Raw genomic sequence first — 16,817 nt, 5'->3', positions numbered from 1 at the left:
TTGATGAAGAGTTTCCTACCACCTCTCCATACAAAAGTAGAACCCAAGCAGGGTACCCTGAATTCATGCTACCAGAGGAACAGATATTTCACATGAAGCCAAGTCCATCGAGATTCTTGTGATTCCCACAAAAATTAAAACCTCAGTGAATATCACTTTTAGGTGGGCCATCTCAACAAACCTGTTCTTTCTGAGTCCTGGGACACTTGGTTCTTGATAACTTGGCTCTAATTGAGAACAGACCACATGCACAGAAACAAGCAGTGAATGTATGACCTGTAATTTTAAGTGGAGTGGATTTATTTGCATTCATGACATCTTCTAACTTGAGGCACAAAAAAAAGTCTAAGTAGGATAGATTAACTCCTGGAATCATGCACCAAATTTCATTATTGCTCTAATTTTCATTTCTTGTCTTCAGAGCTTCTGAGTGATCCCTAAATATAGGAATTCTTGTATTTTTATACCCTTTTTTTGAAATATAACACAGAGAAAAGTGAACGAAAGCAGAAATTATCACAAGTCAAGCACCCTTAATCTACCATCTAGGTCAGGAAATAGAACATTAGAGAATCCAGAAGTCACCCTTATGCTCTCTCCCAATCACTTTATGCACTCTCCCTGCCCACCAAAGGTAACCATTGTCCTGGATGTATGATAAGCACTTCCTTGTTTGTTTTTTATGGTTTTATCAACTAAGCATGTATCTTTTACCTGCTCCTGTTTTTTGCATTTATATAAACAGAAGATTATGATATGTTCTTTTGTGTCTGGTTTCTTTCATTCAACATTATCTTTATGAGTTTTAATAATATTGTTGTAGTTGTGCATTTATTTTCTTTGCTGTATAGTATTCTATTGAATCCATATATCAGAGTTTATCTTTTCGACAATTAATGGACATTCGAAGTGTTTCCACTTTCATACTACTATGGATAGGGGTTGCTATGCACATTGTTGTAGATGTCTCTAGGTGGACAGGCATGTGAATTTCTGTTGAGTATCCATCAAAGAGTGGAATTCCTAGGTCAGAAAGTGTACATATGTTTAACTGTGCTTAACTGTAATAGATAATGAAACACCAATCCATTTTCCAAAGAGATTTTACAAAATTTGCTGCCCTAGCAGTATATGAAAATTCCCATTGCTCTAATATGTGTTATTGTCAATCTAGTTAGTTTCAGTCACTCTGATAGATGTGTACTATTATCTTATTGTGGTTTTAATTTGCAGTTCCCTGATTACTAATGAGATCAAGCACCTTTTTATGTGTTTGTTGACTATTTGGATGTCATTATTTGTGAAACTCCTTTTCAAGGCTTTTATTCATCTTTCAGTTGGTTACCTGTCATCATCTTATTGATTTGTAAGAATTATTTATATATTTCAGATATGAGCCTTTTTTAGATAGATGTATTTCAAATTTCTAATTTCATTATGTGATTTGCCTTTTTATTTGCCTAATAGTGATGTTTGAAGAGTAATAGATCTAACTTTCATTGTGACCAAATTTACCAGCCTTTTCTTTTATTTTATATTTTTTGTGTTCTGTTTAAGATATCTTTTTCTGCTTTGAGGTAGTGAAGGTAATTCTCCTGTATTATCTTCTAGAAGCTTTATTTTTATAAGGCTTTTTTGACTTTCATATCTATATCGATTTGCCTTTCATATTTTATCTATAGTTCACCTGGAATTGATTTTGGTGTTTATGGAATAGAGGTCAAGTTTTTTTTTCCCCCCACATTGGTATGGGGGGTTGTCTCAGCACCACTTGTTGAAAAGATCTTGTTTGACATTGCCACCTCTGTCATAGATCGAGTGTCCATAAAAGCACCGATCTGTTGCTGGGCTCTCTATTCTGTTCCATTGGTTTATCTATCAACTTTGTATCAGTATCACACTATCTTTAACTATTATATATTCTTCTAGATCTTTTACATAGAATTATATCATTTGTGAATAATGACAGTTGATTTCTTCCATTTCAATTGTTATATCTTGTGCTTTTTCTTGCCTTACCCAGCTGGCTAGGACCTCCAGTGCAATGTTGAATAGAAGTTTAGATGATAGCAACCTTATAATGTTCCTGATTTCCAAGGGAAATCTCTCCACGTTTTGCCATTGTTTGAAGTAGGGTTGTGATGTTTTGCTTTTTTAATAAACCTTTTAGCAGATTAAGGAACTCCACTTTTGATCATAGTTTGCCAACAGTTTTTATCATGAATGGATATTGAATTTTAGCAAATGTTTTTTCTTGCCGGGCATGGTGGCTCACGCTTGTAATCCCAGCACTTCGGGAGGCGGAGGCGGGCAGATAACTTGAGGCCAGGACTTCAAGACCAGCCTTGCCAATATGGTGAAACCACATCTCTACTAAAAATACAAAAATTAGCCAGGTGTGGTGGCACACACCTGTAATCCCAGCTACTCAGGAGGCTGAGGCAGGAGAATCACTTGAACCCGGGAGGCGGAGGTTGCAGTGAGCTAAGATTGTGCTATTGCACTCCAGACTGGGTGACAGAGCAAGACTCTGTCTTTAAAAAAAAAAAAAAAAAAAAGCATGGGCTGGTGGCAGGGGTGGCTTCTGTATCTGTTGAGATAATCATATGATTTTTCTCTTTTATTCTGTTAGCAAGGTAAATTATAAGTATTGGCCTTCTACTGTTAAGGCAACCTTGTACCTTGTAATCCTGGCATAAACCCAACCTGGTCATGAGATATTGGCCTTTTTATATATTACTAAATACAGTATATTAAAATGTTGTTTAGGGATTTTTGTATTTATATTTAAAAGTATATTTAAAAGTAATTTAAAAGAAATTTTTCTTTCTGTAATATTCATGTCAGGTTTTGCTGACCTCGTGAAACAAGCTAAGGAGTACTCCTTTGTTTTCTAGTGTCAAGAAGAGTTTGTATAAGATTGATCATTATTTCTTCCTTAAATGTCTGGTAGAATTCACCAAAGAAACAATCTGAACCTAGAGTTTTCTTTATGGGAAAGTTTTTATTCATAGATTAAATAACATAATGCTATTCGGATTTTCTATTTATACTTGTTTGTTTTTTCTTTACTTTTTTTTTTTTTTGAGACAAAGTCACTCTGTTGCTGGAGGGCAGTGGCATGATCATAGGTCACTGTAACCTGGAACTCCTCGGTTCAGGCAATCTTCCCACCTCAGCTTCCTGAGTAGCTGGAATTACAGGTGTGTGCTACCATTCTGGCAGTTTTTTTTTTAGAGACTATATCTCTATGGGGTATAAATTTCTCTCTAAGCAACTCACTTTATTCCTTCAAGTTTTGATAACTGTATTTTCACTATTATTCACTTATAAATAATTCACTTTTGTATTTAAAAAGAATAAGTATTCTTTCTTGTTTGGGAGTATAGGGTTCCATATAATGCCTGTTCAAATTTGCTGATTGTATTGTTTAAATCTTTTAAATCATAGATATTTTATCTACTTATTCTATTAGTTATTGATAGTATGTTGAAATATTCCACTATTATGGATTTATTCATTTTTTCCTTGTAGGTCTGCTAATTTTTATTTTCTCTATTTTGAAGCTATGTATTAGATATATCAAAATTGTTATATTTCTCTGGCAAACTGAACCTTTTATAATTATCAAGTGTCCCTCTTTGTTTCTAATAATGGTTTTTGTTTTAAAGTTTAACTACACCAGCTTTGTGGGTGTGTTTATAATTCCATCCTATAACTTTTAATCTTTTTGTGTCCATATATTTTAGATGTGTCTCTTGTAAACGCATTTAGATGTTTTCTTTTAACCAATCTGAGCGTACAATCGTGGGTCATTTAGCCCATTTTAATGTAATTGAATTACTAATATAGTTGGTATAATGGCTAAGAGCAGTGGCTTCAGTGCTACACACACCTAGGTTGGAATATTGGCTCTACCATGGCCAAATGTATTATCTTGATCTCTGGGCTTGGTTCGCAGGAGCATTAAAGGATTAATGAGCAAAAACATAAATCCTAAGTGCTATTATTGAAGGGGAAGTGAAGCTGGTGTAAGGAAGACAGTCTTCCTGGAAAAAATTAATTATTGGTAGAGGGAAGAGAAACAAAATTAAATGGGTAAGGTGAGATCAACCGTGGGAGCATTGAAAACTTAGCAAAAGAGTAAAAACTTTTGCTGATGGGAGCTTTTATAAGCTCTTGAGCAGGGAATTAGCATGACAAGCCTGAAGAGATCACTACTTTGGAATTTTCTCCCAAGTGGAAGTCAACCTGTTGGGTATACCCGAGAACCTGTTGGCCATTGTAAAAAGTTGTACTGAGAAAGGATGAAGACCTAAACAACTACAGAAAGAAGATTACAGTGTTTGAATGACAGGAAAGCATTGAACTATGGTTAGCTGTCTGTTGCAGTAAAGGGAAGTGAGTTAGCTCAGGAGGTGAAGATGTTTAATGTGAAAGTGGCTGCAGGTAGTTCCATGTTGTGTCACAATGCCATTCACTGTGCTCCTGGATGTCACAATTACACTGAAGTATACAGGGCAAAAGGAAAGTGACTTTTAAAATTAGCCAAATAATTCGGAGAGAGTTGAAAGTACCTTATGTACAATTTCTCTTCTGCTAACTTAGTATGCAATCTAAAATTCTTGATTTCTTGATTTTTTTCATATTTTAAGTAGGACTAATTTCTGACCTGCCTACATCTCAGATTTATTATAAAATAGATGCACAAGTATTTTGGGAACCCAAGTGAAAAATCACTTTAAAATAATTATTTTTATTGGAATATATATAATCACGATTTGATATTTACCAATATCAATACTCTAAAACAGGCGGGGTGCAGTGGCTCACACCTGTAATCCCAGCACTTTGGGAGGCTGAGCTGCACCAATGGCTCGAGTCCAAGGAGTTCAAGACCAGCCTGAGCAAAATGACGAAACCACACCTCTACAGAAAATACAGAAAGTTAGCCAGGGATAATGGCACATGCCTGTAGTCCCAGCTACTAGGGGTAGGTGGGGGGTTTGAAGCGGGAAGATTGCTTAGTCCTGGGAGGTTCAGGCTGCAGTGAGCCATTATCACACCACTGCACTCCAGCTTGGGCGACAGAGCGAGACCTTGTCTCAAAAACAAAACAAAACAACAATGACAACAAAAAAACACCTCTAAAGCAGCAATTCTTAAACTTTTTAGTCTCTAGGATCCCTTTATAATATTAAAAATTGAGACCCAGCCAGGTGTGGTGGCTCACACCTATACCCCAACACTTTGGGAGGCTGAGGTGGGAGGATCACTTGAACCTTGGAGTTTGAGGTCAGCCTGGGCAACATAGGGAGACCCGTACCTCTACAAAAAATTAAGAAATTACCCAGTCATGGTAGAGACTGCCTATGGTCCCAGCTACTTGAGAGGCTGAGGTAGTGAGGTAGGAGGTTGAGGCTGCAGTAAGCCATGATCACACCACTGCGCTCCAGCCTGGGCAATAGAACAAGACCCTTGTTGCAAAAAAAAAAAAAAAAAATTGAGATCACCACGCCCCACAAAGAGCTTCTGTTTGTATTTACATCTATCCAACTATAACGTATTAGAAATTAAAATTGAAAAATATTTAAAGTCTTGATTTATCAGTTTACTTAGAAAGAATGATAAACCAATGCATATTATAATAACATATTTTATTTTTTAAAAAACATGTTTTCTGGAAAAAAAATGAGAAGAATGATTTTCCTTTACATTTTCATAAATATCTTTGATGCCTGGCTTCTGACTTAGTAGAAGACAGCCAGGTTCTCATATCTGCTTCTGAATTTCATCTTTTGAGATATCACATGCTGTGTAACCTCTGGAAAACTCCACTCTACACTCATGAGAAAATGGGAGTGAAAAAGACAAATAACATTTTAGTCTTATTATGAAAATAGTTTTGACCTTGCTGACCCACTGAAAGGGTCTTGAGGACCCACAGGGGTTTCCAGATGACATCCTGAGAATTGCAGCTCTGAAATATTTCTAAAAACATCTGTTAAAACATGCATTGAGGAAGCTCTAGACAACCAATTGCCAGAAGTAATATATAATGCCACTATTAATAAAACAAAGTTGCAAAAAATATTTAAGGAATAATTTCACATATTGATATGTATGAAATATATGTATATTTCAATTTCATATAATCACATTTTGAAAGTCATAAGCAATCACATATTGAAAGTCATTCCTACACTTCAAAATCAAATTTCCAAATCCAATCCAGATATGAACACAAACATGATGATTCCGATAAACAGGATAGCTGAATTTAGTGTGACTTTTGTGATATAGCATGATTTAAGTTACTTTGTAAGAGCTGATTCACTTCCATTTTAGGGTCACAAAGTTATTTTTATCATTGCATTTAGATCAGTGGTAAATAGTTAAAAGATGTTCTGGGTAAGTTGTTCCCAAGATGATTTTTTTAATGCTATGGAGAGCATAGCTTGGAAATTGTTTATTCATAAATCCTAGCACTTGGCCTTTTCATACCTCCAAGTTTCTTAGTTCTCTTCATCTGACCACCTTTACCCTTTGTAGACAATAACTACCAAGCACCCAAAAGCAAGTGATATTCTCAAAGGCAAGTCTTTTCTATCTTAATTCAGATATGATAGGAATTGTTTTTTTCCATTGACTAAAAGTATTCTTCTGGGGCAAAGAGATGAACCAAGTCTCTGCATGTGCTAAGACTTCCCCAGAGCCCCAGAGAAAGCTGGTTCTGAGGATGTGGCAAAAGTCAGTGGTCTTCAGGGGCTTATAATCATCTCTTACTAATTCTGCCTTTGACTATTTCAGGACTATAGACTCTCTTAGGACTCCCTATTCTCTATTCAGGAGAATTTACAGAGAGAGTATCCTGCCTGCTTAATCCTCCCAAGTGGCCCTTAGCTCTCCCTCTAGTCACCATTTCCCATTATTTTCTTTTCTGAAAGGGGAAGCTGACTTTGCTCCCCATTGCTTAGCTTAGCTGAGCTGTAAGAAAGATACTGTGAGTATATTAGGAGTACGCATACCTCTAATGGTCATCCCATCCTTATTTTTTTACAGTCAAATAAGTTTTCTCTCTAGTCTAACTGAACCATGGCACCACCTCCTACCACAAGCAATAATAATCCTGAAGCCTGAAAAAGCATGAAAGCTACTTTGAATCAAATGTTTAAAATGACCTGTTAATCACCCATGCAGTGTTCCCACTGTGTCCCTAAATCTGCTACTGAAAGAAGCAATCTCTGTTTTTGAAATCTATTTTTTTAATGTTGATATATTTGATGACTAGATTTTTAAGCAAAGAAATATGGTAGCTTCTTCATGCTGTTAATTTCTTTCATTTTTTTAACATCCTCACTTTCTTGTTTTTCCTTTCTAAGATAAGCCTAAAAGGGCTTATCTTTTTTCCTGTTTTGTCAACCTGGGTCAGTATGATGCAGGACTAGAGAGAGATGAGAAGAGAAAAATGAGGGTCAGTCTATGAGCCAAGAGACAAAGTCATGGGAAGACAGCTGAGGCTAATTCCAGAAGGTCCTCCTAGGAGAAGCCAAAGCAGGGGACACCCCTCAAAATAGAGCCATTCATAGAACCACTCATAGCCAGACTGCAAGGCAGGAGCATGAGGATGGTCACTAGGAGGCCAACAAATTCTGCTAAAGGGGATTCTTTTTATAAAATACACTCTTTCAGGACATTGTCAGATCCTCTGCATATAGTCCTCAAAATATGTCCTTGATCCAGCTTTTTAAGTGTTTATGCAAAATAATGGTATGTTTGAAAGTATTAGATATTATTTTTTTATTTCTGTTTTGAAGGCATTCAAGTATCAGGGACTATCAGCACCTTCATTTTTTTTTTTTTTTTTTTTTTTTAAAGCCGAAGCTACTGGATCAAAAGTAAAGTACTGCTTAGTTTGTATGTGATGTTTGAGGAGAAGAAAAGTTGAAATTCACATAACTGAAATTTTAATTAATCAATTCTAACACTCTTTTTTTATGATGAGCCATATGTATGATCCATAAACAGCTTCTAAACCTATCCATGTAATCACAGCTCAGGTTAGAAAGGTTGCCTGTGTAGAGCACGGTCATAGGATGAGCTCCCTTGGAGGGGCAGGAGGCTGCTGGAGGAGTGAACATCAAGAAGCCTACAGGAAAGCAGTATACCAGCTGGAAAAACATGACACCAGATGCAATAATAATTATGAAGAGATGTAGGCCCCATAACAGCCAAGGATTTTGTAAAAAGGAAAGGAAGATACTTGGGTGAATGAGCCACTTTATATGCCAGTTCTGGGTGACACTTATAAAACACCAGCATCAGGAAAATCAGTCCTCAGTAGTTAGCTACCCACTGACCTACCCTTTTGCAACTAAGCTACAAGTACATTTGTAATCATGGGAAGCACAATCCCATGTTCTAACCATGGTCTTCAAAAGACCACTCATCATTGAGGGAGTTTGTTTATTATAACCAATCTGTGGAACTTCCAGCTCCCTGGTGGATCTTAAAATTTCAGGGAAAAAAGTCATATTTACCTTCAAACCCCAAATTCAGAATGTGAATTTATAATATCACCATAAAACTCTGTGAAAATTCAGTTTTACCCTGGAAGAAATAATATAGGTTGATGATCAGTCATGTAACATGCCTGAAATACAAACATATTTATGGGAATTCACACTTTCCTTAGAACCCATCAGTGAGAACAACAGGTGCGCTCCTGCTTCCCAGCTTTGTAATAAGAATATTAGTTACCTTGTCTTATGGAAAACGATGATGTCTTGGATTTGCATCCAAATAATCCAATGCAGGTAGTTAGCAAGGAACACAGCAAGTGGATTAGAGGATAAATAAGACAAGAATGGCCATGTGAAAGCTGGAATATGGATACATGAGGGTTCGGGTATGCTCTACTTGGGTGTGTTTTCAAGTTTTCCCTAATAAAAAGTGTAAAAGTATATTTAAATGTTTAACTTAGGCTGAGTGTGGTGGCTCACTCTGTAATCTCAGCACTTTGGGAGGCCAAGCAGGCAGATCACTTGAGGTCAGGAGTTTGAGAGCAGCCTGGCCAACATGGTAAAACCCTGTCTCTACTAAAACTACAAAAAATTAGCCAGGCGCAGTGGCATGCACCTGTAATCCCAGCTGCTTGAGAGGCTGAGGCAGGAGAATTGTTTGAACCTGGGAGGTGGATGTTGCAGTGAGCCAAGATAGTGCCACTATACTCCAGCCTGGGTGACAGAGCGAGACCCTGTCTCAAAAATAAAAATTAAATTAAAATAATTTTTTTAACTTAGCCTATCCTTTACTATTTCAAAAACCATCAATGAATATTGTAAAAAAAAAATTTAGAGAGGATAGTAGAGTATAAAGAAAGAGCAAAAATTTTATCATGCATGACCTGTCCCATCAGTCAGATTTCAAATATGCTAACCATGCCACTCCATAAATGTAAATTGATCAGTCATCCTAGTGGCCTCAGCTAGTCAGTAACTTTAATGTCATGATTTCTCCAGCATTCACTGATACTAATACTACCCCACATTTGTGAAAGTGAGAGATGAGGAAAACAGCTATAAAACACATTATGCTATTTAATCACCTAGCAGTTTTGATAATTGCAGGGACAAGCCAATGGTAAACCAATGTAAGTAAATAGATATCTTAGAGTAATGTGTTCATTCTCTATGAATTGAATGAACTCTTTCAGAGAATCAAGATGTAATCAGGTCAATTACTGTGTTCAGTAGTTTTGCAAAAAGCAAAGTGGCAAAGTACTTTGACAAAGCACTGGTGAGCAATTAACGGCCACCTGCAGAAAACAGCAAGAGATGTCATTTCTTCAACCTAACCATAAAGCCAGTATGTTACATTTCAATGCAGTTATGTTAGATTGGTTAACTATTGCTGGGTAATAAATTACCCCAAAACTTAGCAGCTTCAAACAACAAACATTTATTATCTTACATCATTTCTAAGAATCAAGAACCCAGGAACAACTTTGGTGGGTGGTTCTGGCTCACAGTCTCTTCAAAAAGTTGCAATCAAGCTGTTATCCAGGGCTACAGTCATCTCAAGGATTAACTGGGGCTGGATAATCCACTTCCAAGTTCACTCACAAGGTTGTTAACCAGCCTCGGTTACTTACCACAGGGGTCTCTCATAGGCTGTTCGAGTGTCCTTATGAAATGGCAGCTGGTTTCCCACAGAGTAAGCCATCAGACAGAGAGAAGTGAAAGAAAAAAGATGATTAAGACAGCAAGCAAATGAGAGAGGGTCCATAATAGAAGCTTCGGTCATTTGGAATCTAGTCTTAGAAGTGACATACCATCATTTCTGTCTTATCCTGTTGGTCATTACACATCAACCTTAGTAGGTTGTGAGAGGGGACAATAGAAGGATGTGAATTTCAAGAGGCAGAAATCATTGGGGACCTTTTGAAGACTGGCTACTACAGGTGGAATAAAAGAAAAGAAATAACTTCTAAATACTACAGATATATGAAAATAGATTTGCAAGGATTGTCTTTAAAAGAATTATAGTTGGACCCCAATCTCTCTGAGATGGTTTTGTTACTAAAGTCAAAAGATAGGGAGCTAAACAATGACTTCCAATTATGTAAAACTTTCAAAATGCTTTAATACTATAAATATCTGAATGTAAGAGCAGAGTACTGCCATCAAGCACTCAAACCGGGGGCTTGCTGAGTTTATCTGTATTCACAGATGTAGAGAAGAACAATAGCAATGGCTGCTAAATTTTGTATTATCCCCACCATTCCCAGATGGGGTTATGTGTGCAAAGCTCGGCTCCTAGCTTCTAGTCCCACTCCTGGTAGGCTTCAATCTGACATGGCACAAATACTCTAGCCTGCCTTGTTTATTCTTAACCTTGACCACCTCAACCAAGGAATCATGGTAGAAGAGAAAAGAAATACAACATATGGTTTCTGCCTTCAGCAATCTTAAAATCTCAACTCAAGAAGAAAATGATCTCCCATACTCACAACTGGAAGCCTTGGGAAAAAACAGAAACTTTATACACTGAAGACCCTAGCTATCCCTAGGCCTCAGTTTATACAGAACATATTAAAAGTTATGTTTCAGTCTCTTTCTCTGTATTCATCTCTAAAACTACACTTAGGTAGTGATTTCTAGCACAAGTGGTTTTGAAAATATTTTGGGTTTCCTACCATACTTTCAGAATGCAGGTCATCAGTGCAGAACAAAATGTGACTTTGCTCACAACCTCAATCCAATAACTTCATTGTAATTGATATGGGTAAACCACTGAAGTAGTAGATAAATTTCAGTCCACCAGGAGAATCATATTTGTTCAACTATGATGTTGATCAGATTATAATAGTAACTCATGCACTCTATTGGCAAGTAGATATCATCTCATCAAAAATAGAGAACAGCTTTAGGTAGTCTGCAATACTGCTTTGGTATAATTAAACAGCTTTTTACTGCCTAAATTGGCAAAGCACTTCATCACTCAGTGAACTGGTCCCTCGGAGATTGCTTTTATTGTTTGTTTGACACAAACCTTTTGTAAGACTTCTTGGATGCTGCTCTCCCTCAGGTGACAATAATAGTAACTGCTGTTTCTGGGTTACCTTACTGTAATTTTCATGTCCAGTGATGTCTCATTATAGTTGTTCTTGAAGGGGAATGAGTGATGGAGAGTCTCCAATTATCAATAAAACACATTAAATAAAAAGAGATTAATAACATACTCAAAAGTAGCCCTAAAAATAGTTAACTATGCAAACTAAAGGATGATTATTTAGGTAGAAGAAGGGAAAGGGAAAGATAAGTGACATCTTTTCACTTTCATAACAGTTGTGAAAGAAATCATCTTTCTAATAATTTTACTTATAGGTAAAAGAGAAATATAATCACTCATTTTTATAGTCAGTAAGATAATAAATTAACTCTCTTTAATGGAAAGAGTTTGATGCATATGACCATTCATTCTGAGTCTAATAGTCGTCACTATCAATCTTTATCTCCTCCCAACTCAATAGTACTCTCAATATCCTACAATTCTGAGGTGCAGATTCCTTTTTGAGCTCTCTCTTGATGTTACCAGAACATATGGAATTATAGTGTTGTCAGGGATTTTCTTGTTAAGATAATTCATTGGTATATCTTCAAAGGAGTTTTTTTTTTTTTTTGGTACTTTTCTAGGATAAAGCCCCTACACAACATCACCCAAAAAATTAAAATCTTTGTTATCCTTTAACAGAGAATTAAATAGTTTAGGATCAAGATATTGAGCCCCTCGGGCTCACACTTTGAATTATTATATTTACCTGGTGAATTATGTGGGTCTTCTTTTTAGTTTCACTTTAGCAGACACTTTTCCCCGAGGGAAAGACATTGTTGATCATAGCAGTAGGTCTAATTCCTTTCTCATATATTTATTTTTGAGGAACTCCCACAGACTGGCTTGGCCTTAACCATAGAAAGAAGTTTGTTCTGTATGATTTGTGTATGTGTGTGTGAGGTAGGGGGCAATGATGGGAAGGTAGGAAATAAATCTTGTTTTATACAAACATGTAAGAGAAACCTCAAATACTCTAGGCCAGAGAATAAATGATTGATGTCACATTCTTTCCTAAGAGCAAGTTTTGATAGGTCAGAATGGAGATACCATCAGAACACTAGGCACCTAAAAGGGGGTTATGAGAGGTCAGACAGAGCAAACCTATATCCAGGATCAGTCATGTGTTTTTCTATCCAAGTTCTTTCTAAGGGTACACCTCCCCCAATAACTTACAGAGAAATTTAAAATGAATATTTGCAAATACTTTGTCATCTTATTACTTCAAAACTGTTATCAGCTAAGTAAAACTCTTTTTCATATTTTTTAATTAAAAAACTCTAATTTGAGAACTACCCCCCCATAATCAGGGCACTGTCTCTAATACCTAGACGAGGCTTCTGTTTGTTTTTCACTTTCCACTTCATCCTGTAAATTCCTGCCACGCTGACAGCTCTGATGAAAACGTTCAATACTACCATTATTGTCTTCTGGCATATAAGGGTGTTCAAAATTTGCCCCCAAATTACCTTCCAAGATTTTTCATGCACTATTCCCCTAACAAAAAGGGTTTCTTGCCAACCATTTTATTATGTAGAAAACACCTTCCCAACAACCGCCATTCATAATGCCTCCTTGTTTATCTAGAAGTTATCCCCCCTACCCCTGCACTCTTCTGTAATACTTTGTTTGGTTCATATGTTTGATTCAAATCCATATGGCCTGTATGGATTTTATATTTTCTTATATTGTAGATGTTTATGTATACATCTATATCTACCATATACTATAGTAACTACTAGAGGACAACAACCGTTTCATAGGCAACTCTTTTATGTGCATAATCTCTGCAGGATAACTTTACCATTACTAATACTTAGCAAATGTTTGTGGAAGGAAAGAGTTGCAAGAGGTAGGGAGGCAGGCATGCTGGCTTTTTAAAATCTAATTTTCATCAACCTCTAGGTCAGTGGTTCCCAATCCTGGTTGTTTATTTGAATCACTAGGGAATTATTTTTAAAGAGCAGTGCCACACCTAACACCTATTTGATTCAAGTCTCTGGGAGGTAGGATCACAGCATCAATATGTATGTTTTAAAAGTTGTCCAGATAATCCTAATGAGCATGGATTCAAAGTCTAGTCCCCAGACCAGCAACATCAGCATTGCTGGGAATTTGTAAGAAATGTAAATTCTCAGACCCTTCCCCGCATCTACCAAGTCAGAAATCTGGGAATGGGGCCCAACAATATGTGTTGGAACAAACCCTCCAGATGATTTTGATGAACATTAAAGTTTGAGAACTACTGCTCTAGAGTGTTAATGAAAGTAGGACAGGAGCAGAGTGTCCACAAGAAAGTAGTTTGATGTTCTTGTGACATCAAATGGTCAGGTAGTAAAATCATCGCAAGAACAAAATGGTTTTTAAAAACTGTACAAAGAGGCCGGGTGTGGTGGCTCACACCTATAATCCCAACACTTTGGGAGGCTAAGGCATGTGAATCACTTGGGGTCAGGAGTTTGAGCCCAGCCTGGCCAACATGGTGAAACCCTGTCTCTACTAAAAGTACAAAAATTAGCCAGGCATAATGGTGTGCACCTGTAATCCCAGCTACTTGGGAGGCTGAGGCACAAGAATCACTTGAACCTGGGACGCAGAGGCTGCAGTGAGCAGAGATAGCACCACTGCACTCCAGCCTGGGCAACAGAGCAAGACTCTGTCTCAAAAGAAAAAACAACAACAACAACAACAAAACTGTACAAAGAGCCTTTAAAAAATAAGATAGATCTTCAAAAAAAGATTGGTAATCAGGCTAACATGAAGGATGGTCTTCATTGTATAGAGGCAAGATGAGAGAAACATAAATGAGAAAAGACATGCAGGATCCTGACAAGATGGCCGAATAGGAACAGCTCTGGTCTGCAGCTCCCAGTAAGACCAATGCAGAAGGCAGGTAATTTCTGCATTTCCAACTAAGTGTAAACAAAGTCACCAGGATGTTCAGACTGGGCGGAACCCACCGCTGTAGCTGCTGTAGCCAGACTGTCTCTGTAGATCCCTCCTCTCTGGGCAGGGCATCTCTGAAAGAAAGGCAGCAGCCCCAGTCAGGGGCTTGTAGATGAAACTCTCATCTCCCAGGGACAGAGCACCTGGGGGGAAGGGATGACTGTGGGTGCAGCTTCAGCAGACTTAAACATTCCTGCCTGCTGGCTCTGAAGACAGCAGTGTATCTCCCAGCACAGTGCTTGAGCTCTGCTAAGGGACAGCCTGCCTCCTCAAGTAGGTCCTTGACCCCCGTGCCTCCTGACTAGGAGACACCTCCCAGCAGGGGATGACAGACATCTCATACAGAAGAGCTCTGGCCAGCATCTGGCAGGTGCCCTTCTGGGACGAAGTTTCCAGAGGAAGGAGCAGGCAGCAATCTTAGCTGTTCTGCAGCATTTGCTGGTGATACCCAGGCAAAAAGGGTCTGGAGTGGACCTCCAGCAAACTCCAGCAGACCTGCAGAAGATAGGCCTGACTGTTAGAAGGAAAACTAACAAACAGAAAGCAATAACATCAACATCAACAAAAAGGACACCAATACAAAAACCCCATCCAAAGGTCATCAGCATCAAAGATCAAAGGTACATAAATCCATGAAGATGAGGAAAAACCAGCACAAAAATGCTGAAAATTCCAAAAACCAGAATGCCTCTTCTCCAAAGGATCACAACTCCTTGCCAGCAAGGGAACAAAACTGGATGGAGAAGGAGTTTGATGAATTGACAGAAGTAGGCTTCAGAAGGTGCATAATAACAAACTCCTCCGAACTAAAGGAGCATGTTCTAACCCGATGCAAGCAAGCTAAGAACCTTGATAAAAGGTTACAGGAACTGCTAACTAGAGTAACCAGTTTAGAGAACATAAATGACCTGATGGAACTGAAAAACACAGCACGAGAACTTTGTGAAGCATACACAAGAATCAATACCCGAATTGATCAAGCAGAAGATAGGATATCAGAGATTGAAGATCAACTTAATAAAATAAAGCATGAAGACAAGATTAGAGAAAAAAGAATGAAAAGGAATGAACAAAGCCTCCAAGCAATATGGAACTATGTGGAAAGACCAACCTATGATTGATTGGTATACCTGAAAGTGATGGAGAGAATGGAACCAAGTTGGAAAACACACTTCAGGATATTATCCAAGAGAACTTCCCCAAGCTAGCAAGACAGGCCAACATTCAAATTCAGGAACTACAGAGAGCACTACTAAGATGCTCCTCAAGAACAGCCCCAAGGCACATAATCATCAGATTGACCAAGGTTGAAACGAAGGAAAAAATGTTAAGGGTTAGCCAGGGAGAAAGGTCAGGTTACCTACAAAGGGAAGCAATCAGACTAACAGTGGATCTGTCTGCAGAAACCCTACAAGCCAGAAGAGAGTGGGGGTCAATATTCAACATTCTTAAAGAAAAGAATTTTCAACCCAGAATTTCATATCCAACCAAATTAAGCTTCATAAGAGAAGGAAAAATAAAATCCTTTACAGACAAGCAAATGCTAAGGGATTTTGTCACCACCAGGCCTGCCTTACAAGAGCTCCTGAAGGAAGCACTAAATATGGAAAGGAAAAACTGGTACCAGCCACTGCAGAAACATACCAAAATATAAAGACCAATGACACTATGAAGAAACCACATCAACTAATGTCCAAAATAACCAGCTAGCATCGTGATGGCTGGATCAAATTCACACATAACACTATTAACCTTAAATGTGAATTGGCTAAATGTCCCAATTAAAAGAAACAGACTGGCAAATTGGATAAAGAATCAAGACCCATCAGTGTGCTGTATTCAGGAGACCCATCTCATGTGCAAAGACACATATAGGTTCAAAATAAAGGGATGGAGGAATATTTTACAAACAAATGGAAAGTAAAAAAATCAGGGGTTACAATCCTAGTCTCTGGTAAAACAGACTTTAAACCAACAAAGTTCAAAAAAGACAAAGAAGGGCATTACATAATGGTAAAGGGATCAATGCAACAACAAGAGCTAACTGTTTTAAATATATCTACACCCAATACAGGAGCACCCAGATTCATAAAACAAGTTCTTAGAGACCTACAAAGAGACTTAGACTCCCACACAATAACAGTGAGAGACTTTAATACCCACTGTCAATGTTAGACAGATCAACAAGACAGAAAATTATCAAGGATATTCAGAACTTGAACTCAACTCTAGACCAAGTGGACCTAATAGACATCTAC

The sequence above is a fragment of the Pongo abelii genome, chromosome 11 (genome assembly GCF_028885655.2).
Source record: "Pongo abelii isolate AG06213 chromosome 11, NHGRI_mPonAbe1-v2.0_pri, whole genome shotgun sequence".
Taxonomy (NCBI): Eukaryota; Metazoa; Chordata; class Mammalia; order Primates; family Hominidae; genus Pongo; species Pongo abelii.
Note: the sequence above shows the minus strand (reverse complement) of the source record.